Below are 25,952 nucleotides of genomic sequence, written 5' to 3' on the forward strand. Positions count from 1 at the left end.
CTAGAAAAATTCCCAACTAAACTGTAAGAAAGGAAACCTTAGAAAATAAACAATACCTTTTTTCTGTGCAGGTTACTGAGTTGCTTCGTTGTTCAACGAAGCAACTTTTTTTTTATTAAGTTTAAAAAAAAAGTTGCTTCGTTGTGTAACATGATGCTTGATTCGCGTCCACAATCAGCTATGTGCTTCAACTGCAGCCATAAATAAAGTAATGAGTCATACACATACCGGAAAGAGGACTGATCGAAGAAAATGGAACAATCGGTTCGTTACCTTCTCGAGGGAGGGAGAAGCAGGCATAATTCGAGAGGAAGAGCAAGGCCGGACTGCCGGATGTAATGCAGCAGGGCAACGAGCAAGGAGAAGACGATGGTGACATGGTGTACACCCATGTCTCCCACAGCTAGTTCTTCCCCTCACCTACAATCACCTCCTACAAAATCGAGCTGAACCCGCACTACTATCTTCCTTGGTCGCTGCGGCCGCGTAGTTCTTGCCTGGTCTCGCGCCGCCGGCGCCCCTCCTTCACGCAATACGCGCCGCCGGGCGGCTGCGACATGGTAAGGAATCAGTGGATCCGGACTCCGGCGGAGGCGGTTCTGAACCGCAGGGAGAGGAAGCACGAGAAGGTCGAGAAAGGTTAGAAGGGGTAGGGGCTTTACCTCCGGCTCCGGGAGCGGGGGCACGGGCTCCGGCTCGCACAGGGCCCTGGCTCCATGACCGCTGGCGTCGGCGGTTCCTCGACGACCGGCTCCGGCGGCGTGGGTTCCTCGTTGGGTGGCTCTGAGGGTGGGGGAGGCGGATCGACGATCTCATCTCCTTGATGATGAACCCTTGATGATCTTGCAGGCCATGCAGTGTCGGCGAGCATGTCAAGCACAAACTCGTCCTTCTCTGATCTTCCCAAGAACTGCATCCATTAACGAACGCAAATTAAGCTAACAACGTCATAAGGACGAGTGAGCAGGCAACGTATCTATGATCCTGCCGAGCGCCTTCTCGATCTTGCTGTGATCGGCATCTGCACTTGCACTAACACACCAGGTAAACGGAATAGGCACCAACTCCAGGGCAGAGACGCATGGCGGCGCTTAATCTCGCAAGAACTGAAGTGGGGAAGGAGCACAGGCGGGGCAACTGCTGTGGGGACGTGGGAACGTGGGGATTGGGTCAAGCTGGGATATGGAAACGGAAGTGCAGGTCACCGCTAGGATCGTGAGGGCAGGTAGTTTCAAAGGGGACGCGATGGCCCTCTTTCTTGGTGGGAGGTGGACGACGTACCAACCATCCTACCACCTCTAGGCATTTAATATAGTAGAGATACCTGTGGCAACTTCAAAATGGACGTGCATGCGCCTAAAAATCATGGATTACAGGGGAGTACAACTGCAGAAACCATAACTCCCACACACAACTTATCATGACATAGTAGAAGAAAACTTGTAGAGAGAAGGTGTATCCAACATATTTCAATGTGAATAAACCAGACAATAGTAAGTAGTTCGGACTTGTGACACAAACTTGAGGCTCCCCAAAATCGAACATGCTACTAGTAGTTTCCTCACATATCTTTTGTGCGACAAAAGATTAACATGGTACTAACAGACAAGGTTAAGTTCAGAAATATGTTTTCGAGAAGACGGTAGCTTCAACTACTAGTATTTTCTGAATACTAAGCATGTATTATCTGACTTTGGGCATATATGTCCTAGCAACGATGTAGGAATAGTTGTTTCCTTGATCATGCTGACACCACCGCAAACTGCTTGTCTGAAAAAATGTAACTATATTAGTAGAGATTTTTCTGGGTTGCTGTACTGAGAAATGCATAAAGTTATGTCGTTTATTGGTAGCTTGCATGGCCAGGTGTTATTAAAAAAAACTGATTAACCTAACACTCAATTATTTCCCTAATCCAACTTAAGCATAATTATAGAAACAACTCAATTACTTTCATAAACCACCTTAGGCATAATTATCAGAACATCTCAATTATTTTTTTGCAAGGCATCTCAATTACTTCCAGAAGCCAACTTAGGCATAGTTATTAAAACAACTCAATTACTTCCAGAAGCCAACTTAGGCATAATTATCGAAACAACTCAATTACTTCCAGAAGCCAGAAGCCAACTTAGGCATAATTATCGAAATAACTCAATTCATTTCAGAAGTCAACTTAGGCCTAATTATCGAAACAACTCAATTACTTTCAGAAGCCAACTAAGGTATAATTATCAAAACAACACAATTACTTTCAAAAGACAACTAAGGTATAATTATTAAAACAACTCAATTACTGTCAAAAGCCAACTTAAGCATGGTATCAAAACAACTCAATTGTTAAAAGCCAACTTAGGCATAAGTATCAAAACAACTCAATTACTTTTGGAAGCCAACTTAGGCATAATTATCAAAACAACTCAATTCCTTTCAGAAGCCAACTTAGGCATAATTATCGAAACAACTCAATTACTTTCCGAACCTAACTAAGGTATAATTATCAAACAACTCAATTACTTTCAAAAGAAAACAACAGTATAATTATTAAAACAACTCAATTACTATCAACACCCAACTTAAGCATGGTACCAAAACAATTAAATTACTTTTGGAAGCCAACTTATACATAATTATCAAAACAACTCAATCACTTTCAGAAGCGAACTTAAGCATGTTATCAAAACAACTCGGTTACTTTCCGAAGCCAACTTAAGCATGGTATCAAAAAAAATCAATTACTTTCGGAAGCCAACTTAGGCATAATTATCAAAACTCAATACCTTTTAGAAGCCAACTTAGGCATAATAATCAAAACAACTCAATTACTTTCAGAAGCCAACTAAGGTATAATTATCAAAACAACTCAATTACTTTCAAAAGAAATCACACATGGGGGCTCCATGTTCTTTCACCTGTGTAGTAGAGGCAGAATCGATCAGCACATTACTAAAGGCTGGAATCACCATCTCTCCGTGTCGGGCTCGCCGGAAAAGTATTTCGGTGGAGTCGATGGATTGATTCAGGGCGTGATACCTATATACCTAGCTTTGCTACCGAAACTAGCAGCCCAACCTAGAAGACACAGCCAAATGCTACCATTGCAGCAAGTCTTGGCGATCCTGGACATGTCGACAAGGAGGTTATGCTCATCGGAGCTCGCAGTTCTCCCGCGGTGGCCTTTGCGGTCATGGATGGGCAGATTAGCCGGAGGGGCCAGAGTTCAACACGTCGTCGCTGCCATCGTGGTGGCCACTCCGCCTTCTAGCGTCATGTATTATCAGCTATACAGGGCGAGCTTGCATGAAGAACGTAGCAGGCGTGACCATGAGTTTTCAACAGAAATTTTGCATAGCTATTAGTTGTTTCAAAATACACCACTAGCCAAACAGGTCAAAGTATTCGCAATCGAAATACTCTAATATGTAAAGACTGTAGTATTTGGTGCCTACATGTTAAAATACTACAGTTTTCTAATACTTTGATTTTTCAGATACTTTGGTACCAAACATAGCCAAAAATTCTAGGTGCAGGACACTGGTGGAAAAACAGGCTTCCGGGAAGCCCCATAAGTCGCGACGGTGAAGGAACCGCGACTAATGGGGTCTTTAGTCGCGGTTCGTGTGGCGAACCGCGACCAAAGGCCTGGGCCCAGGGCGCTCGGTGGCCAGCCGGTGCACGTGGGGGGTCTTTAGTCGCGGTTGGCCAGGCCAACCGCGACTAAAGGTGCCCGAAGGCCTTTAGTCGCGGTTGGCCAGGCCAACCGGGACTAAAGCCCCTCCCCTATATATACCCACCCAGCAGCCAACACTTAGCCATTTGGTGCCATTCTCTTCACAAGCTTCACAAGTGGGTGTTAGGTTTGCTTTTGGTTCCTCTTATGCACATAAGGTGTTTGATGAAATGCCCCAAGAGCATGAAACAAACATGATATGAAGTGTTGGAGCCACACTTGAGCTTTCTCATTTATTTTTTCCTCCTCGATCGCGGTTAGCAACTTGAACCTTTGATGTGTCGTTGATAAAATGTGCATGTGTGTGTAGTTCATTGTTTAATTTATATTGTTTGTAGCTAGTTAGTTTAACAAATGCATGATGGTTAATTATATATTTTATATTATAATAATGCAGATGAATCGACAATGGATGTACGGTAACCGACTCTCCGGCGAGTTCAGTGCGGGTTTGAAAGATTTCCTCGTAGTGGCTAATGCGAACAAGCAGGGGGGTTTTGTTATCTGTCCATGTGTTAAATGTAAGAATCAGAATGGTTACTCTTCCTCAAGAGATGTTCACATGCACCTGCTTCGGCACGGTTTCATGCCAAGCTATAATTGTTGGACCAAGCATGGAGAAAGAGGGGTTATAATGGAAGAAGATGAAGAAGGGGATGATTTCATCGATGAAAGCTATCTTGCTCATTTCGGTGATACTTTCATGGAGGATGCTGAAGGTGAAGGGGAAGGTGAAGAAGAGGCACGTGATGATGATCCCGTTGATGATCTTGGTCGGACCATTGCTGATGCACGGAGACGCTGCGAAACTGAAAAAGAGAGGGAGAATTTGGATCGCATGTTAGAGGATCACAGGAAGGCGCTGTACCCCGGATGCGATGATGGTCTGAAAAAGCTGGGCTGCACACTGGATTTGCTGAGATGGAAGGCACAGGCAGGTGTAGCTGACTCGGCATTTGAAAACTTGCTGAAAATGTTGAAGAATATGTTTCCAAAGAATAACGAGTTGCCCGCCACTACGTACGAAGCAAAGAAGGTTGTCTGCCCTCTAGGTTTAGAGGTTCTGAAGATACATGCATGCATCAACGACTGCATCCTCTACCGTGGTGAATACGAGAATTTGAATGAATGCCCGGTATGCACTGCATTGCGTTATAAGATCAGAGGCGACGACCCTGGTGACGACGATGTTGAGGGCCAGAAACCCAGGAAGAGGGTTCCCGCCAAGGTGATGTGGTATGCTCCTATAATACCACGGTTGAAACGTCTGTTCAGGAACAAAGAGCATGCCAAGTTGTTGCGATGGCACAAAGAGGACCGTAAGTCGGACGGGGAGTTGAGACACCCCGCAGATGGAACGCAATGGAGAAAGATCGACAGAGAGTTCAAAGATTTTGCAGCTGACGCAAGGAACATAAGATTTGGTCTAAGTACGGATGGCATGAATCCTTTTGGCGAGCAGAGCTCCAGCCATAGTACCTGGCCCGTGACTCTATGCATCTACAACCTTCCTCCTTGGTTGTGCATGAAGCGGAAGTTCATTATGATGCCAGTGCTCATCCAAGGTCCGAAGCAACCCGGCAACGACATCGATGTGTACCTAAGGCCATTAGTTGATGAACTTTTACAGCTGTGGGGCAGACCTGGTGTCCGTGTGTGGGATGAGCACAAAGAAGAGGAATTTGACCTACGAGCGTTGCTTTTCGTAACCATCAACGATTGGCCTGCTCTTAGTAACCTTTCGGGACTGTCAAATAAGGGATACAATGCATGCACGCACTGCTTACATGAGACTGAAAGTGTACATTTGCCAAATTGTAAGAAGAACGTGTACCTTGGGCATCGTCGATTTCTTCCGAAAGGTCATCCAGTAAGAAAGAAAGGCAAGCATTACACCGGCAAGGCAGATCATCGGCCGAAGCTGCGGAACACACCGGTGCTGAGGTATTTGATATGGTCAAGGATTTGAAAGTCATCTTTGGAAAGGGTCCTGGCGGACAATCGGTTCCGAAGGGAGCTGACGGGCACGTAGCCATGTGGAAGAAGAAATCTATATTCTGGGAGCTAGAATATTGGAAAGTCCTAGAAGTCCGCTCTGCAATCGACGTGATGCACGTTACGAAGAATATTTGCGTGAACATCCTAAGCTTCTTGGGCGTGTATGGGAAGTCAAATGATACAAAGGAAGCACGGCAGACCAGCAAAGTTTGAAAGACCCCTGATGACCGGCATCCGGAACGGTTTCAAGGTCGTGCCGGCTACGCTCGACCAAAGAAGAGAAGGTCATCTTTTTGAATGCCCGAGCGATATGAAGGTCCCGTCAGATTCTCGTCCAATATAAAGGGAATAATCAACATGGCGGAGAAAAAGTTCCAAAACCCGAAGTCTCACGACTGCCACGTGATTATGACGCAATTGCTTCCGATTGCTTTGAGGGTCTCCTGCCGGAAAATGTTCGAGTAGCCATTGTGAAGCTATATGCATTCCTCAATGCAATCTCTCAGAAGGTAATCAATCCAGAAGTTCTACCACGGTTACAGAACGATGTGATCCAATGTCTTGTCGATTTCGAGTTGGTGTTCCCGCCATCCTTCTTCAATATTATGACGCACCTCCTGGTTCACCTAGTCGATGAGATTTCCATTCTCGGTCCCGTATTTCTACACAATATGTTCCCCTTCGAGAGGTTCATGGGAATATTAAAGAAATATGTTCGTAACCGTGCTAGGCCAGAAGGAAGCATCGCCAAGGGCTATGGAAATGAGGAGGTAATTGAGTTTTGTGTTGACTTTGTTCCTGACCTTAAGCCGATTGGTCTTCCTCAATCGCGGCACGAGGGGAGACTAAGTGGAAAAGGCACGATCGGAAGGAAATCAATGATATGTATGGAAGGCCATTCTCTCGATCAAGCACACCACACGCTTCCGACCAATTCCAGCTTGGTGGCTCCGTACTTTGAGAAACACAAGAATATTTTACGCTCGGACAACCCCGGGAAGCCCGAATCCTGGATTAGGAAGGCCCACATGGAGACTTTCGGCTTGGTTGAGAAAACATTTAATGAGTGACAATAAGGTTGTAGATCAGCCACATGTTGGCCAAGACACCATCTTCGACTATAACGACTTTCCAAGGGTACGAGATAAATGGGAATACATTTTACACGATCGCCCAAGATAAAAAGAGCACCAACCAAAACAGTGGTGTCCGCTTTGATGCAGCAACCGAGAATGGGCAAAAGGTCACATATTATGGTTACATAGAGGAGATATGGGAACTTGACTATGGACCCTCCTTTAGGGTCCCTTTGTTCCGGTGCAAATGGTTCAAGCTAACAGGAGGTGGGGTAAAGGTGGACCAGCAATACGGAATGACAATGGTGGATTTCAACAATCTTGGTTACCTTGACGAACCATTCGTCCTAGCGAAAGATGTCGCTCAGGTTTTCTATGTGAAGGACATGAGTAGCAAACCGAGGAAACGGAAAGATAAGAAAACGATCAGTACATCATGCGATGATTCAAAGCGCCACATTGTTCATTCAGGGAAAAGAAACATCGTGGGAGTGGAGGACAAGACAGACATGTCAGAAGATTATAATATGTTTGCTGAAATTCCGCCCTTCAAAGTGAACACTGACCCAAGCATTAAGTTAAATGATGAGGATGCTCCATGGATACGGCACAATCGTAAGCAGGCAGGGACACAAGGGAAGAAATGATGTGTAATAATTTATTGTACCAAACTTTGTTGAATGAATCATGTGAATTATATTACCGGCCGTGATGTGTTTGGTGTCCATTTTCGAATGATTCAATTGACTCGAGATAGCACTGATGATACATGAAATTTGGAGTGACTAAGTCATACTCCTGCATACATGAAATTTGGAGTGACTAAGTCATACTCCTGCATATAGGAAATTTGGAGTGACTAAGTCATACTCCTGCATACATGAAATTTGGAGTGATTTAGTCATACTCCTGCCTAGGCGTATAATATGCATACTCGTAGTCTTCATAGCCGCCGCCGTTGTACTGGTAGTCGTCGCCTTCTAAGTTGCCGGCGTCGTCGTCGCTGCTGTCGTCGCTGTCGTCGGGCGGCGCTCGTGGCTCGAACTGAGGGTAGCGCAGGCGGGGGATATCGCCGGCCGTGATGTAGTCCATGACGCTCTGCAGAGTCCGGCCGTACCACCATAGCCGACGGCCGGCCTCGTGGAAGTTTCCAGGAGGCAGACCGTCCTCCTCATACCTGGCGAGCGCCCTCTCACGCCGATTGATGAAGAAGGCGTCCCAAGTATGCTGGTTATCGGGATGCCAGCGGGGATTCATCCGCTGCTCCGGCATGAGGTCGAGGTAGTAGTGGTTCGTGATGGCCGCCCGGCGCGCAGTACCCTGAGGGACGGGAGGGACCGGCACGCCGCCGGCGCTTAGGCTCCAGCCGGCAGGGACGCGGTAGCCCGGAGGGCAAGGGTTATGTGTCCTCGGCACCGCCACCGCCCTCAGCAAAGACTTTTTCTAGCGTCGTTGCCGAGGAGAAAAGCATCTATTCTGCGAGGGGAGTCTCTCACTCTCAACTCTTTTACTTTCTGCGAGGGAATCGGTACCCTCTCGGTCACCGCCACACCGGTCTCTCGGTCACGCGGTCACTGCGTCCCCCTTTCGCCACCACCACCGGTCTCTCGGTCACGCGGTCACTGCGTCCCCCCTTTCGCCACCACCACCGTTCTCTCGGTCACGCGGTCACTGCATGCGAGGCGAGGTCGATCGTCCGCATATACACATCTAATACACGCGTCCCCCCTCTCGCCTCCCTCGTCGCCCTCTCTCTTTATATGTAGAAGAGATGTGATAATGCTGGCATATACACAATTAATTTGTTTTGACTACATGTTTTCAGGACTGACATATGGCGGACGATAGAGCTGACCCGATTCTGGACAACTATGATCCGGACGCTGAAGACCATATGTTCGGCATCATAAAAGGCGATATTCTATATGTGCCGACCGGACAAGAAGAAGATGATATCTCTTCTTATCTGAACCTTGAGTGTGAAGATGAAGGGCGCCGTCAGCAAGCAGATGATGCCGAAGAAACGTCGATAAACGACGATCTTCAATTGGAAGTAGCAACCACCTCTGGCGCCGAGGTATATATATATACATATTGAGCGTCTGGTGATACAACTAACTGATTTGAATAAATGTGTGTGTACTAACGCGCGCGACTCTCTTTCTTATTTTAGCCCTCGGCCGGATCGTCGAAAAAATCGAGTACGTCGTCAAAGCGTGGCGCAACCAAGACGATGAAAGCAGGAGAAACATGCACCATCGATGTTGTCGACGAAGCAACCGGCAGCCGCCGGAGCCCAGCAAGAACGCCACCAAGTTTGTCGCCAATGCGGAGCCGTTGTTAGAGACAACGTCTCGATCACCCGCCAGAGTGGAATGAGCCAAAGAAGGCACGTGTTGGTTTCACTTTTGTCGATAAGAGAGAAAAAAAAGATTGCTTCAACAAGCTTATGGAACATTTCGTTCTACCTCCGGAATACCGCAAATACGATGAGGAGGGTAACAAGATTGCGGAAAACAAGAAGAGGCACAAGCTAGTCAAACAGTTCGCTCTTTCTAGGATGGCCAACGCATTCCGGAAATACAAGCAAAATCTAGCCCATGACTTTGTCAACCAGGGCAAGACTCCGGATTTCAAAGGACAATATGAGAAACTGCAACATGATTGGCCAGAATTTGTGAAGCAAAAGAAATCGGAGCAGTTCCTTGAACTATCGAAAAAAAATAAGTAAAATGCGGCCAAGAAGGAGTACAATCATAAAATGGGGCCAGGAGGGTATCGCTTTTGGCAGCCTAAGTGGGAGAAGATGGAGAACGAGCTGAGGGAGCGAGGAATCCGTCCAGGTACGGAGGGATGGGACCCAAGGGCCAAAAGCTGGTGGTACGGGCATGGGGGATCGCTGAACCCGGAGACAGGGGAGTGTGTTTATCAGGGCAAAATAATTACACCCACCCAAAAGCTTATTGAGGCAATGAGGGATGCTCAAGAGGGGAGGATCAAGTTCAACAGAGAGAACGACGCCCTGACAAAAGCCCTCGGGAATCCTGAACACGGAGGACGTGTACGAGGCATGGGGCCCATTCCGTGGAAAGTAGGGTTCCCCCAGAACGATGACCCGTACGGTTACAGAAGCCGTAAGAGAAAGATGGATCGGGATGCAGATGTTGTGGCGAAGTTGGTAACGGAAATGGATGTATTGAAGAAAACCGTGAATGTACTAGTCGCCGAAAGAGATGCATCTCAGGCGCAGCATGAAGATCATCCAATGGATCTCGGAAGCCAGCAGCGGAGAAGAAGCAGCGTGGCTTCCACGGAGGCCTCACCGGCTGGTGCACCGACGATAGAAATTACTGCACCGGAGCCTCTGGTGGTCGAAATTACTGCACCGGAGCCTCCTCGCTACCCCGTGGACGATATAAAGGAGATGAAAGCATGTCATCTGTATTATCCTATCGGGAACATGTCCATGAAGGTAGCCATCGGCAGTGCTTTGCCACCTGGAGCACTCCACCACAACAACCCCATTCAAGATGGCTATGCTCGTGTGACGGTGGAGGAGATAGTCCAAGGGTTTGAGAACCTGGACATTGACATTGCTACACCTGAAGGGGTGAAAAGACTTGGAGATGTCAAGCGCCAGTTCATTCTATGGCAGAAGAAGTTTATCAAGTTTCCAGGCGAGGCGCCAACAAGTCCACCCCCCTACGGTGGTGGTGGTGGCGGTGGCGGTGGCGGTGGCGGTGACGGTGGCGGTGGCGGTGGCGGCGGTGGTGGTGGTGCTTCACCTAATACACCTCCTTCACATCAGCCGACGCCGCCCCCCAGTCCTCGTCCGGCGGGTAAGCAGACGCCGCCCCCTAGTCCTCGTCCGGCGGGTGATCAGCAGACACCGCCCCCCAATCCACCTCCGGCGAAGAAGCAGAAGCAGTCCTGGGTTATTAACCCGGACCCTTATGTACCTAAGAAAACAAAGATACCAGAGCCATCACTGAAGCCTCTCATCCCGAGGCCTTGGGAACTTAGTGTCGAGGAAAATGCAGCGGCCGTGGCTGCTCAGCATGAGAAATGGAAGGCGGACTGCAAGAAGAAAAGAGAGGGCGAGCCCAAGCCAGTATATTCTGACAAGCAAAAGCAGTGGGCTAAGTCATTTTTGACCACACCGTCCCAAGCCGCAAAGAATCTGCCTGACGACTATTTACGTGAACTTCGTAGGCAAGCACTCGCGTTCAAGAGGAACCAAGAGTTGGCGGAGAAGAAAGCCTTGGAGGACGAGACCGAGTCAAAATTAGAAAGGGGGAAAGAAGTTGCCCAGCTCGGGGAACAAAGTAAACAATCGATCGCCCCGCTCATAGTGCAAGCCGCCGATCCGGATGCCCCCGATATCATAGCAGCTGCGGCAAAGACATGGATTGACTGTAACGAGTGCCAGAGAACAAGCGGCCGAGTTAGGTATCACTCTTCGTGCACTGCTAGGCCTTGATGAGGCGCCAATGAAGGACGTAGTATTTACATATGTGAAGAATGGCCCTCTCGTCGAGCCTGCGCAGGAAGAGGATCTACCTCGACAAATGAAAGGTCTGCTAAATTGGTACAAGGGTTACATAAAACATAAAAACGCCAAAGAGTATATCTATGCGGAAGTTAGACATGAGCATCACTTCAAACATTACTGGGTACAAATTCATCTGAGTGAATTGTTCCAGCTGTTCAATCTGCGCGACCTCGACAAATCTATCATCAGTTGCTACGTTCTGTAAGTGATTTATTAATTTCTACCCCATCTCGTTCATTGCACCTTGCTTGTCCTAACTATCTTGTTGTGTACGCTATTATGCAGAATGAAGAAGCGGGAAATGCGAATAAGGAACATCCATGATGTTGGGTTCATTGACCCACACATCGTTAATTCACATGTGTTAGAACACCACCCCGCCGACGTGGAGGATGACCTGTGGCGGTTTATTAGAAAAAAACAGCAACATAAAAGTGATATTCTATTTCCTTACCATTTTGGGTGAGTGTTTCTGTCTTGAGCACATTCTCCTTTGTTTACTCCATGCATGGTATGTGGCTAATCGATGAGTTATGCATGACTGTGCATGTATCGTGTCCGCAGGTTCCACTGGATTCTTATGGTAATTAAAGTTCAGACCTCCTCAGTTCTCGTCCACGACTCTCTGAATATGGATCCGGCGCTTTGGGGCGACATGAGAAAAATGATGCAAAAGTAATTATTTTCATTCATTTGCGCTCTATATCGATCGGCCTATTTCGTTCATCATTTCCTAATATCAAGTAACTAATTAATAACTCTCTTGTTTATTTAATTTTCTTTGCCTCGTAGGGTTTGGAGACAGTTCGTAGATACCAAGGTCGGTGAATTCAAAAAAGAGCTACATTTTAAAATGGCAGTGCGGACGACTGGGGATATTCAGCCACCGGGGACCAATCTATGTGGATACTATGTTTGTGAGAGGATCCGGAGATACTGCAATGAGCGGGACCAGAAGTGTGAGAACAACATCCTCAGGAATAACCTCCGGAAGACGCTTAGTCCAGAAGCTCGCTTCCGACCACTTCAAGAGGAACTAGCTGGATGGTTGGCGAGGGAAGTCATCGATCCTAGAGGAGAACACTATTACGATGACGTAGAACTTTATATGCACAAGAATTTGTAACTAACTTGTTCAAAATTGTATATGGTCATCCGATATTGAATATATATTGTATATGGTCATCCGATATTGAATATATATTGTATATTCCTCTTGAATTCTTTTTGGTTCTAATTTCAAATTTGTTTGAAATTGTACATTCATATGCATGTATGTATACAGTACCGTACAATATGTGAAACTCCTTCAAAATTAAAACCCAAAAGAAATAAAACAATACAAATTAAAAAGAAACCAGATTTAGGGGGAGGGGGGCTAAAACCCTAAACCCTGCGGAGGCCTTTAGTCGCGGTTGGCCAGAAGAACCGCGACTAAAGGTCCTCCGCCCTGGCGCTCGCCTGCGGCCCACGTGGACGGGCCTTTAGTCGCGGTTCGTAAGGAACCGCGACTAAAGGGGGGGGCCTTTAGTCGCGCTACTTTGGTCGCGGTTGGGCCACCGCGACTAATGGCAGTTGCCAACCGCGACCAAAGCCCTTTTTTCCACCGGTGGGACATAGGAAACATACTGGTGTTTAACCCTGTGAGATGAACAACTTGGTAAATCCCCCTGAGACATATGGAACATTGACTCGGGCTAAAATCCCCCTTCAGTACGCTTATATGAGCAAGCATCATTGCAATAAAAAAGTACTACAGATTTCTAATTCACAGTGAGATGGGCACCGTGCCATGAGGATCCACAAATCATAGCTTGATAATTCGTGCAAAGAAATCAGTAGCAGATAGGCGTACATAAAATCTGAAACGTACTAGTACAACATTACGTATCGCGTGTTTTACAGATCGAGATCTGCGTAACATTACCTCAGGTACTCGACCTTGACACCTCTGTCGCGCATCCTCGTCTCCCGAGCACCCCGGCGACGCCCCCAATTCCCCAAAGCTCGCCTCCTCTGACTAACTCGCCGCCCTCATGCGTGAATCGCTCCCGGCTGCAGATCTCGACGCACTTCCGCTCGCCTTGCTCCTGTTGCCGCGGCCGCGCAACTCGCTCGTCGACTCGGATCTCGCCGAAGTACCGAGCTGCTCCGTGACAAGCTAGTCGCCCTCTTGCGCGCGGTCGCCCTCCGCCACGCGCTCGCCCTCCGCCGCGCGCTCCACCTCCGACGAACTCTGTGTTATAAAAGCGACAAGCAAATAACGAAAAACGAAATAAGAACACACGCAGGGGACACAAGATTTAACGTGGAAAACCTCTTCCAACACAGAAGGGGAAAAAACCACGGGCGCCAGCCAGCAAAACTTCACTATATCGGGAGGTGTTTACAAACGCCGTGGGTTATCTTATAATCTGATAAACCCTAGCCGGCGGCTTACAAGATGTATATATAGGCGGTGCCAACAATCCGTACCGTACCGCGGGGGGCTGCCGCCCCCCGCACCCCCCGCACCCCCCGCAGGCGTCCCTGTAGGGCACGACGTATGGGCTGACTACGCTTCGGCCCAAGCCTCCGGCGACGGGCCTCGCTCCGCTCGTCAGAAGTTAGCCTCCCTTTAATATATGAATTTGGATCACAATACAACAAACTCCACCTTGAGACAAATTCCATCCTGTAGCATGAACTTCAACAATCTCCTGAACAACAAAGGGAAAAAAAACACTTGCTGGCGCCAACAGCCACTTGGGCTAAACAGTTATACCAACCAAGCTTGAGCAAAGCTCAAACTTGGAAACAGGAACTGGCTTTGTCATCATATCAGCAGGATTATCATGAGTACTTATCTTGCATACCTTCAGTTTACCTTGAGCAACAATGTCGCGAATATAATGGTACTTGATATCAATGTGCTTTGTCCTCTCATGAAACATTTGATCTTTAGTAAGTTATATTGCACTTTGACTATCAGAAAACAAGTTAATGCAAGAATCATCTCCACAAAGCTCAGCATACAAACCTTTCAACCAAACAGATTCTTTGCCAGCTTCATTAATTGCTATATATTCTGCTTCGGTCGTAGATTGGGCAACAACAGATTGTAACGTTGCCTTCCAACTCACAGCACAACCACCAACAGTGAACACATAACCTGTGAGGGATCTTCTCTTATCCAAATCGGCAGCAAAATCTGAATCCACATAGCCTACGAGTCCCTCACCAGTCTTGCCAAACTTCAAGCAAGCTTTGAATGTGCCACGAAGGTACCTGAAAATCCACTGAACAGCTCTCCAATGTTCTTTACCAGGATAAGCAAGGTAACGACTGACCAAACTCATAGCATATGATAAATCAGGACGAGAACAAACCATGGCATACATCAAGGAACCAACAGCACTAGAATATGGAACTCGAGACATGTACTCAATATCTTCATCAGTACTAGGACATTGCATTGCTGACAATTTAAAGTGAGAAGCAATTGGTGTACTAACAGACTTTGCATCATGCATATTAAAACGATGAAGAACTTTCTGAATGTAATTTTGCTGACTAAGAAATAACACACTAGATTTTCTGTCTCTTGTAATTTCCATACCTAGTATTTTCTTAGCAGCACCAAGATCCTTCATCTCAAACTCACTACTTAATTGTGCTTTCAAAATAATGATCTCTTTCTTGCTCTTGGCAGCAATCAACATATCATCAACATATAACAGCAAGTATATTGGTGATCCATTAACAAACTTGATATAGACACAACTATCATACTTAGATCTCTTAAACTCATGTGCAAGCATAAATGAATCAAACCTTTTATACCACTGTCTTGGAGACTGTTTCAAACCATAAAGGGACCTCTTCAACTTGCAAACAAGATCCTCCTTACCAGGCACAACAAAACCTTCAGGCTGGTCCATGTATATCTCCTCCTCAAGCTCACCATGCAGAAAAGCAGTCTTTACATCTAGCTGCTCAAGCTCAAGATCACGCATAGCCACAATACCAAAGAATGCACGAATGGAACTATGCTTCACAACCGGAGAGAATACATCATTATAATCAATGCCTGGAATTTGGCTAAAACCTTTTGCTACTAACCTTGCCTTATACCTCGGAGGCTCATTAGGAGACAAACCTTCCTTTCTTTTAAATATCCACTTACAATGATGACCTTCTTTTGTTTAGGCAAGAGCACAACATCCCATGTGCCATTCTTGTCAAGCGATTGCATCTCCTCTTGCATAGCGAAATCCACTTCACGCGGTCAACGGATGCAACGGCCTCGGTATATGTAGCAGGTTCGGTATCATGCTCCACCTGCTCAAAGACAACTCAAAGCATGATGAACAAGATTACATTCTTCAATTAAACGAGGACGTGGACCTTTGTTACGCCTCGGTCTATCGGCGACAATGGAACTATTTGTTTGCCGCAAAACAGTGGTGAGTCTTTGAGCAACAATGTTATCGATTTCAGCAACATCATTTTCTTTCTCCTCCACGTGCTCCACCTCGCACGCTAATCCTCTCGTTGTTCATCATCGAATTATCGGAAAAATCAACGGCATCGGTAACATCCGTAGATGAACTCTTATAACACATAACGACCTCATTAAAGACAACATTCCTGCTATGCAAAACTTTCTTAGTTTCAGATTCCATAACTTGTATGCCTTAACTCCCGAACCATAACCAAGAAACACACACTTAATGACCCTATGCTCTAGCTTTCCATTATCAACATGAGCATAAGCGGTGCAACCGAAAACTCTCAACCGTGAATAATCGCAGTGAACCAGACCATACCTCAATAGGAGTTTTCTTATCAAGCGGAATACAAGGTGACCTGTTTATCAAGTAACGGTGTGGAGGCTGCTCAGCCCGTAAACGTCTATGCATACCAAAGATTAGACAACATGCAGCGAGCCTTGGAGATGATGGTTCTGTTCATCCTCTCCGCCACACCATTCTCGAGGAGTATATGGGATGGTGTGGTGCCCGACAATGCCTTCATCACCGCAATAATCATTGAAAACAGTAGAACAAAACTCCATGCCATTGTCGCACGAAGCAATTTAACTTTCTTTCTCGTTTGCTTCTCTACAATAACTTTCCACTTTCTAAAAGCATCAAACACATCAGATTTATGTTTCGTAAAGAAAGTCCACACTTTTCTGGAGTAATCATCTATGATAGTAAGCATGTAATTTGCACCACCAAGAGAAGTCTTGCGGGAAGGTCCCCACACATCAAGCATGCACATAATCTAAAATCCCTTTGGTGGTATGAACGGAAGCATTGAATTTAACTCTTTTATGCTTACCAAAAATGCAAGTGCTCACGAACTCAAACTTACTCAAATTGCAGCCATCTAGCGGGTCTCTCCCGTGCAATTCTCGCCATGCCATGTTCACTCATATGTCCAAGACGCATATGCCACGAGTTAGTTTTACCAGGTTCATCGGGAATAACGGCAGCAATACCGGACAAAGTGCTACCTCTAAGAACATATAACTTTGCAGAATTCATATCACCAATCATGTGAACGAGAGAACCTTTTGATACCTTCGAACTCCGCGAGAACCGGAGTGTTTGTACCGTCAACATCAAGGGTACCGAGAGAGATCGATTTCGGCCATGCCAGTATGTGTCTCACATCCGTCGAGTGCGTGTCATGCCATCATGCATCTTGATTTGAACGGAGCCAATGCCCACGATCTCACGTGGGTTGTTATCTCCCATACGCACAACATCTCCACTCTGCACAAACTCATAAGAATCGAACCAGTCTTTGTTACAAAGAAATATGAAACGAACATGCGAATCAAGGATCCACTCATCATTACCGAAACACAACCAGCAAACACAACTAGGCAATCGCCATCGTAATTATCACTTTGAAACAACAATGACCTTACCATCACCCTCGGATGTTTTTCGGTTGGTAAGTACTGCTTTCTTTTCTCTTTGTTCTGCAACTTCCAACAATCATCAATATTGTGGCTAGTTTTCTTACGGTACTTGCAGAACTTACCATCTCGTCCCTTGGACTTTGAGCGACCTCTCGTCCGTCTTGCTCTTATCTCTGTTGTAGTTGTTGTAGTTGTTGTTTCTGTTCTCGGTCCCGCCTCGGACTGCAAAGCTTCGCCTTAGATGATGAACCCTCTCGCTGCACCATAGATTTCATCTTTTCCTCTCTGGGAGGGCCTCATAAACTTCGGCAAGGGTTAGTTCATCACGACTGTATAACAAGGTGTCTCGAAAATTCGCAAAAGAATTAGGCAACGAGACTAACAGTATAAGAGCTAGATCCTCATCGTCATATTTTACCTCCATGGATAGCAAATCAGAAACGATCTCTTTAAAGATCGATAGGTGATTCATCATTGACGCACCTTCTTGCAGCTTGTGCGAGAACAACTTCATCTTCACGTGCATCTTACTAGTTAGATCTTTGGACATGCAGATCGATTCCAGTTTCAACCACAGTAGCCATTCAAGGATTTCTCAGCCAGCACCTCCTGCAAGATATTGTTGGATAGATGAAGCTGAATTAATGAAAAAGCCTTACGGTCTTTCCTCTTTTCATCGTCGGTCCAGGTCTTGGCATCTTTCTTGCCAAAACCATCAAGAGCTTCATCCAGATCAGAAGATTGGGTAAGTATCGCCCTCATCTTCACTTGCCACAGAGAAAATCTCGTGGTGTAATCCAGCTGCGGTAGATCGAACTTCAAGGAAGACATGTCGCAAAACCCTAGATTGAAACACGGGCTCTGATACCACTTGTTATAAAAGCGACAAGCAAATAACGAAGAACGAAACAAGAACACACGCAGGAGACACAAGATTTAACGTGGAAAACCCCTTCCAACACAGAAGGGGAAAAAACCACGGGCGCCAGCCAGCAAAACTTCACTATATCGGGAGGTGTTTACAAACGCCGTGGGTTATCTTATAATCTGATAAACCCTAGCCGGCGGCTTACAAGATGTATATATAGGCGGTGCCAACGATCCGTACCGTACCGCGGGGGCTGCCGCCCCCCGCACCCCCCCGCAGGCGTCCCTGTAGGGCACGACGTATGGGCTAACTTCTGACTACGCTTCGGCCCAAGCCTCCGGCGACGGGCCTCGCTCCGCTCGTCAGAAGTTAGCCTCCCTTTAGTATATGAATTTGGATCACAATACAACACTCTGCATCGACGAAACCCAGGCCGCCAGGCGAAATCACGGTGCAGGGGAGAGAAATGGGGAACGGCGAAGCGGAGGTAGCAGCGGGTCTCCCGGTATTGTCGGGGCCCAGGTGGGAAATTGTCGGGATGTATCTACGCTGGGCCGCGAGATGGAGAGCGATAGAGCGCATCGAACGGCCAGAAATCGGAGGCTCGAATATGTTCCCTAGCCTCCGAGCACTCTTTAGCATTTGGACTTATATTATACACTATATAAAAGCTAAACTGTTTAGCGTGTCCTGATTGATTTTGGTACTGTAGATATGCTATTTATCCTATCGCTGCTCTAATCGTTATGTGACGCGTGGGTATTTTTTTTTCTCTTGGCTCATTGCTTCGGTCAATCAGATCTATTATAATTTTTTTTTCACCGGAGGGATTACCGGTAACCGGTTCCTACGTTTTTTCTCTAGATGGCTTCCGGTGATTACGATCCCTGCCGTTTTGAGCAGTGGGTTGTTCGGTGCCGTCACAGGTTTGGGGTTGGGCCCTCCTTCCACGTCTATATGGAAATTTCTGGAGACTCCATCCTCTAATTCTCAAATCCGTGCGTATCATCCTTTCCAAACTGCTGCAGCGGCGCTCTGTGCTCCGGCTTCCCTGTTTCTCACCGGCCCAGCAGACACAAGCAGACGAGGGACCCTCCGTCGCCTCAGCCCGGCACCCTAGCTCTCTCTCCTTGGCTAGTGGTGCCTACCAGGGCAAGCACCAACGCGGCTGACGGCGCAGGTGGAGGAGCTCAACGCCGTTCTCTCCTCCAGAGATGGCTGGCGGGATGGAGGAGGCCTAGGATCCTCCTCCCTCTCTCAAGGTGACACGTTAATGGGAGGAGCCGACCTAGCCATCTACCCCTTGATGCCCCGTCTCTGGTGAGCTCTCTCTCTCTCTCTCTCTTGGCGGACGATGAACTGGTCGAGAGTTAGTTCGACCAGTGGATGAGCTCCATGAGCGGTAGTACGGCGGCTGCACGTCACTGCGCTAGATTCCTCCCCATTCCAAGGCCGGCGTCTTCTCTCCCTGATTGTCGCTGCCCTGCTCAAGCTCTTCCCTCTCTGATCCCCTTTTCTCGGAGGGTGATTGACGATTGTCTGCGAACAAAAATCAAAAGAAGCGTGCTGGTGGTGCAAATTCCAATCAGCACAGATGTGGTGTGATCGTCCAACAAGAACACGAGCTGATATGGTGTTCTCAAGGTATTCACCGTGGTTTTTGTAGTACAGTTTTTTTAATGAAATGCTTGCAAAATAGTTGCGACTTTCTTTTACTAATAGTTTTTACATACCTGCAAGAAAATTTGTGTTCGAGCAGTTTATTTTGGAGAATGATATGATTAAAGTAAATACTAAATACTACACATCATATCTCTTTTTCATCTATTCCAGGAGCATAAATATCTTTCGGAAATGTACATGGATAGGAAAAATAAGTTAAGCAGTATGATATGCTTCTTATTTGTTCGAAAAAAAGAGATGTTTCTTATTTGTTCTACTTTTTGTGGTCTCCTGATTTGTTTCTGATTCTTTTCATCTTTTGTATTTCTTTCAGGTTTGCATGTGAACTGTTCAATTGTTCCTGGACCTTTCTCTTTAATCAATGGGCAGGGTTCATCTGTTGGTTGGCCTTTGATGGGTAATAATCCTCCACAGTATCTGCAAAGTCAGAGCTCTTGGGTTCACTCTGAAAATTTTACCGCTACAGATGTAGACGAATGCTGTTGTGGGGCAAGCATTATCTCCATACGGTGCACTTGAATATATTGATCAAGAAACAAGGGCAATGGACAATCCATCTGATTTTACATGCATTGTGTGTTCGAAACGTTATACACTATACTAATAATACCAATCTCAGGTAAGATTGGTATTAGAGTTCCTGACACTAGCTTATTAGAATGCTCATCTGTATCACATATACAACTACTTCTTTGTTCCTCAATAAGTTTTTTTTTTTGGATAAGGCTGAATAAGCATGTGTGTTCTTCATCCTTTTTTGGATATGCTTTTCAGTTTGGAGTTGGTAATTAAGAAGTTAGCAGTTGATTAAATTAATAACCAGGAAGTTGCCCTCTGCTTCTCAGATAAAATCACTATTTATAATGGTGCAGATCTACTTCAAGTGTACACTGTTCTAGAGCAAGGAAAGTGTGCTGGATGATTCACCTTTGTATGGATAGAGATACACAAAGAAGTTGTTTTTGATATGTTTATGTGTTCTAATACAGACAATATGTCTCTAAGCTTCCTTAGAGAAAGTTCTTTCTGAGTACGTTATTCAGACATTGTGCTTTTGGCAGGTAATAGTTGCTGCTTGCCATTGGCTCTGGTTTTGGCACCTCCTTGCGCTGAGAGCGGCATCGCTCGCTCCTGCTGGGAGCATTGCGCCATCTTCTGGTTTCTGGGCATGGCAGAGTGGCGACATTTCTCTCAATCATGATGCAGGAATAACAGTACAAACTTCATGGCTTCTTTCAGTGTTAATTTTATTTATGTATACTGTTTCAAGCTCTTTTCAGATGATTTTCAGTTGAGTATATGGTTCTGACATTTTTAAGTGATTGATTCTTATTTTGTAGCTTTCATCTTCAAGCCATGAATTTTGATTACTGTATCGGTAGCGATGTGTTCTTATGAAAGTTTATTGCATAACAAATTCAAAGTAATATAGACATGGTACTCCATTGTATGCCTTTTGTTTCATATGTTCCCCTCCTAGATTGGTTGTTAGATATATATTCCCAATAAACTGAAGGCATGAGGTCATGTTATTTCTTGAATTTTTAGTTTCCAACTTTTTTTGGCTATACAACAAGAGTCAAGCTTGAATTTTGGCACATAATATACTCTTTTTGTTCACTTTTGGTGCTTACTCAGATAGCGAATCACCTGAAGCTCACTCAAGAATTAGAGATAAGAGATGGCAACATTCAAGATCTTGTGGGGAGTTTGACCAAGAAGCTTCCGGCTGCTCTTTTGACTATCTAGGCTAAAGATGATGCAGCAAGTTTTCTTTTCCTGTATGAATTGTAAGTTATTCCACTTACAGCAGTTTAGATTCTTTGCAAAGAATAAATTTTGCATGGCGAAAGATGATACGTTGCTGCTACATTTTTTTGCAGACTCTTTTGGCAAAGTTGCAATGATATAAACAAGAATTTTACTTATTATATTGTCGTATTTACCTTTTGCCTCAACGAGTGTGACCAGCACCACGCGGCGTACAAAAGATGAAAAAGATGAGGAAATATCTGAAATTAGAAAGATAGTATATCAAGAGATAGGTTTCTGTTTGTGACAACATGAACATCCTGTTTTTCTACTTCAGGTACATATACATTCGGACCTCAAGTGTAAGATACACATATGTTACTTTTAATTATTTGTCTTCTCTCTGTTCTAATAAATTGTTTTTCTCTAAAACACTTGCACTTCGACCAGCTGAGGCGATTACCATTAGTGTACTGTTTGTTCCAATGCGAATGTTTTTTCTTGGCACTACAAGTATGTATGTTCTGATTCTGTGTGGAATCTATGGCTTTCTTAATTAATCATCTTCTCTGTATATTGATGCTCTGCCTATTTTTTACAACACTTGCCATTTGATCAGTCGAAGGGCTACTGTTAGTGCTTCACTTAAATAATATGTACCACTTTTGTGTATGGAAAGGAGTCAGGTACTAGCGGATAATGGAGGAAACTAGGGAAGCTGTGGTCAGGGAGTAAGGTAGAGTGCAAGGATGTGTCTTCTGAATCCACTAAGATTTGTTAATTGCATGGACCATATCTTCAGACAATATGAATTCTTTATACCATGTTAACAAGTATCAAAATTCTAAATTTTCCATATACTGACGAAGCTTATGCATGAGTGGGAGCTCCCAACAAAGCATGCCCTACGTTTTGGGCATGCAATCTGGAAGGAGCACTGAAAAAAGACTAATAAAGTTGATAAACCATGGTGCTTGGGAAATGGCGTTTCTTTGTGTGAGTATTTGTTCTCTGGAACTCTTGCATTATTTGATACATGTACACTTTTTGTTCAGTTGATTAATTATTTCTTTAATTGCTCTTTTGATCTAGGATCCACTCTCTATTGAAAGAATGAAGTTTGTTGGTCCTTTTTATGCTCGAGTTTTTCATGCCAGAAAGTTTAGGTGCCTTGCTCTGAAGTATTGTATTGTTCTATCTGTGTTTGCTTATCAAATTGCCGTTGCACTGCTCTATTTTATGTACTCGATTTAGATGGAAAAGCCATATAGTAGGAAGCAGTCCATAAATAAAATATCAAAGTCTGTTGTTCCTATTTTCTATTTTTATAAGGCTTTTTTTATTGTTCCAGGGGGGTTACTTTACAGTAGCAGTTCTTTAATTTTGACTCAAATCTGCGCAGAACAACTAAACGGCTATTAACAGTGTACAAGAATACAGTTCTTATGAATTCCAACATATATTATGTCACATTAACCACACAGGGAGGAACATACCAGGAACTGTCAGCTCAATCTGCACTTGCTCAAGTCCTATCGAGTGCTTCTATGTACTGGCGTACTGCTCCATGCTGAGACCTCCCCCCTAAATTTTTCTGTCGTTTCACTCGAGCACACCTCCTAGCTCCCACATCTCATCCCCTTTCTCCATCTGCCGCTCACACAGTGAAAGAATCCTCTCCCACATCATGTGCCGCTGAAGCAGAAAGAGCAGTACTATTAGAGGACAAACAACCAGATGCATGCGTGTAGGAGGAGTACCATTAGAGGACATCAAGAGAAGCAGCAACGGAGTAGCGGCGCCGGCAGCGAAAAGTAGATGTGCCATCCTGCACAGCCCCTTGAATCAACCTCCGGCCTCCCCATTGCCCCGCTTCGCTCCAATTTGCCACTACCCCCATCTCTTTGTTGCCCCTCCTCCTGGGCGACCGCGCCGTCCAGACGCAGATTCTCCCCACACGCATCGGAGCCCCTCCGACATGGCGATACCCACTGCTATGCCTCGCCGCTCTCTCCATGTGGCATTCAATGTAGAAATATAGAACCAGAGCTCCACAACTTACCATTAACTAACGATAGAAAAAGAAGCCACCGCCCACAGTTATCTTCCACCTGGCAACTAACAACAGAGCCGGCCTCAGGACAAAAATATTCCGGTGTCCCATTTCCAATAATCTTTGCTACTCCGTTGCAATGAACAGAGTTTTTATATTATTTTAAAAGTTAAATCATGTCAAACGTGACCAAGATAAACAAGCAAATATTCTCTTTCTATTAAATAAGTAAACAATTTATTTTTTAGGTACGCACACAACACAACCTGCACCATCTGATCGGCTCTGATCAATGAAATATAATTGTCATGATAGATCTAATCTAGCGTTAACTGTGCGCTTAGCAAATCACTAAGCGGAACACACTCTGGCGGAAAGGAAGTTCCACGCATTTGCAACTCATAATCGTGCAATCTCATATGAAAAAAGTAAAGAAAAATCCCAAGCAATCGATATGTTCTCCTTGGATGATGTCACCGCCTTCCGAGCCGTCGGCGCCCCACAGCCAAGTGCTGAAATACGTCAACGTTCTCTGAACAGCTCGACCAAAGCATGTACTCATACCTCTCGAGCAACTCCTAGATGGTGGCACAACTAAGCGCCAATGACTAGACGAATCAACGATTGTCCAACCACCTCAATTTGGTCTATGGCTCTCCACAATCGTGTTGGATGGCCCTCTCCTCTAATTCTAACACGGACGTCATTCTATTTTACTAGATCGGTGAGCGACCGAGTTTCTTCCATCTTAAAATATTAGTATTATAAGCTAATTATATGTACTAGGAGTACTATGTTTCGACTCCACAGGCGCGGCGTGCCGCGGCGCCACTGCCTCCTAGTATTTACTAATTGTAGGTATCACATAAGACACCGCCTTAATCCACATCATTAGAATAATTAAGACAATTAGATTCAAAATTTTATGTCTAGGATTAGTGTAAAGAGTCGTAATTTTTAATGTAACTTAAAAAGTCTTTTTGACACGTCTATTGTTTATAGTGCGTCGTTGAGGTGTCCACATCTCTAATTAACTTGCAAATTTAACCGTTTGATTAGTTAAAGATTACTTTGCAACCAATGGATGGATAAAGTAGCCTAACCTGCACAACCTCTCCTACGAAGCCCAACTCTTCGCCCTATTGTCATCCGATTCGCTAAAAATCAGAAGAAAACAATAAAAAAATAATATTCTCCTGCCGGTCGAACGATGATCAGTTATAATCTGTCGGCGCAAGTTTCAGTCAGCACGTGGATAGCTATTTTGCTGCCATTGCAAGCAGTCCCCGAGTTGTGCTGATCTGCCGGGGGCGGCGGCCACCCAATTTTTTCTTCATCTGCGATGGGAAGCTCATGTGTGCATCCTTATTATTGCAAGGCCGGCCTGTTGTTTTGATGTCAGCGCTCCTTGGGACCGTACTGCTTTGATCGGGGTGACCCCCTCAGATTCCGTCGGATGCAATATCGAGCAGAGTACTCAGTGGCCACGCGCATGCCTTCGAGTCCTTTCTTCAACTTCAAAATTCTATCCGTGCTGGAATCCTAGAAGGTAACATGACCATATCCAGTCTTCCCAATCTCCTTCTCCAACGTTTGATCTCATCATCTTCAGGTTCAGGGTCTTGCAATCCAGGATGATTGAGGGATACAGATGAGGTGTTCCGATGGAAATTTGAACAGCCGCCATCAGCCATTGTCGGCGAGGCTGCAGAGTGGCGCTGACCCCCACTTCCTATTCGAGTTTATTTCCCGTCACTCCCGCCCTAATTCTGAAGGCAAGTAACCCCTATATCGTTAAATCCCTGCATTGTTCTCTAGCCAGTTAGATTCATCACCGAACCCCCAAGGATTTGGCTTCATCCGTAAGGTCTCATCAAGAAAATATCAGGTGTAGACATATCGATCTTTCAGCTTTATGATTGACCAGGTTGTGCGATGTAGGGAGCAGCTGAGTTCACGACGATATGTCATGGCTGACAGCCTGAGATGCAAAGAGAAGGGCGGTATTGTGTCACGCAGTCTGCCATGCCTTAGACACACAAGTGCGCCACCTAGGGGTATGTGTGACAGGGAGGCGCAAGAAGAGGGGTAAAGTGTAAAAGTGCTAGTGGGGCCTGCGTGCCAAGTAGTGTGCCTGTGTGTATGGCTATATTGCCTGCTTCTGTAACCGAACGAAACTATGACTGAATTGAGAAAAGAAATCGAATCTCTCCTCTCTCTCTGTTCTTTCTTTCTTCTCACGAAGGTCATCCCGATTTGCCAGCCATCATACTAGCATTCGGTACAATTGGTATCAGATTCAGATCTCGATCCAAGGGATCGGGCA

At 45.5% G+C, this 25,952-nt stretch overlaps 2 long non-coding RNA genes across 6 annotated transcripts; one reads left to right on the plus strand and one right to left on the minus strand.

Annotated features, from left to right (window-relative positions):
• Positions 1-1,341: 1,341 nt before the first annotated feature.
• LOC139833148 (uncharacterized) lies at positions 1,342-13,561 on the minus strand. The gene is made up of 2 exons (XR_011748294.1): positions 13,284-13,561; positions 1,342-1,770 (listed from the first exon to the last, which is right to left on the minus strand). It is a non-coding gene; the product is annotated as an uncharacterized lncRNA (long non-coding RNA).
• A 6,110-nt stretch (positions 13,562-19,671) lies between these two features.
• On the plus strand, positions 19,672-22,864 carry LOC127312898 (uncharacterized). 5 transcript variants are annotated; one of them, XR_011748935.1, is made up of 6 exons: positions 19,672-19,782; positions 20,135-21,611; positions 21,705-21,910; positions 22,253-22,309; positions 22,443-22,569; positions 22,666-22,864. It is a non-coding gene; the product is annotated as an uncharacterized lncRNA (long non-coding RNA). The 5 variants fall into 5 exon arrangements; XR_011748938.1 differs by having other exon boundaries at positions 22,260-22,309; XR_011748936.1 differs by having other exon boundaries at positions 20,135-21,258; positions 21,460-21,611; positions 21,705-22,309.
• The last annotated feature ends 3,088 nt before the right edge of the window (positions 22,865-25,952 follow it).

Source organism: Lolium perenne, chromosome 7 (assembly GCF_019359855.2).
Source record: "Lolium perenne isolate Kyuss_39 chromosome 7, Kyuss_2.0, whole genome shotgun sequence".
In the NCBI taxonomy this organism is placed as follows: domain Eukaryota; kingdom Viridiplantae; phylum Streptophyta; class Magnoliopsida; order Poales; family Poaceae; genus Lolium; species Lolium perenne.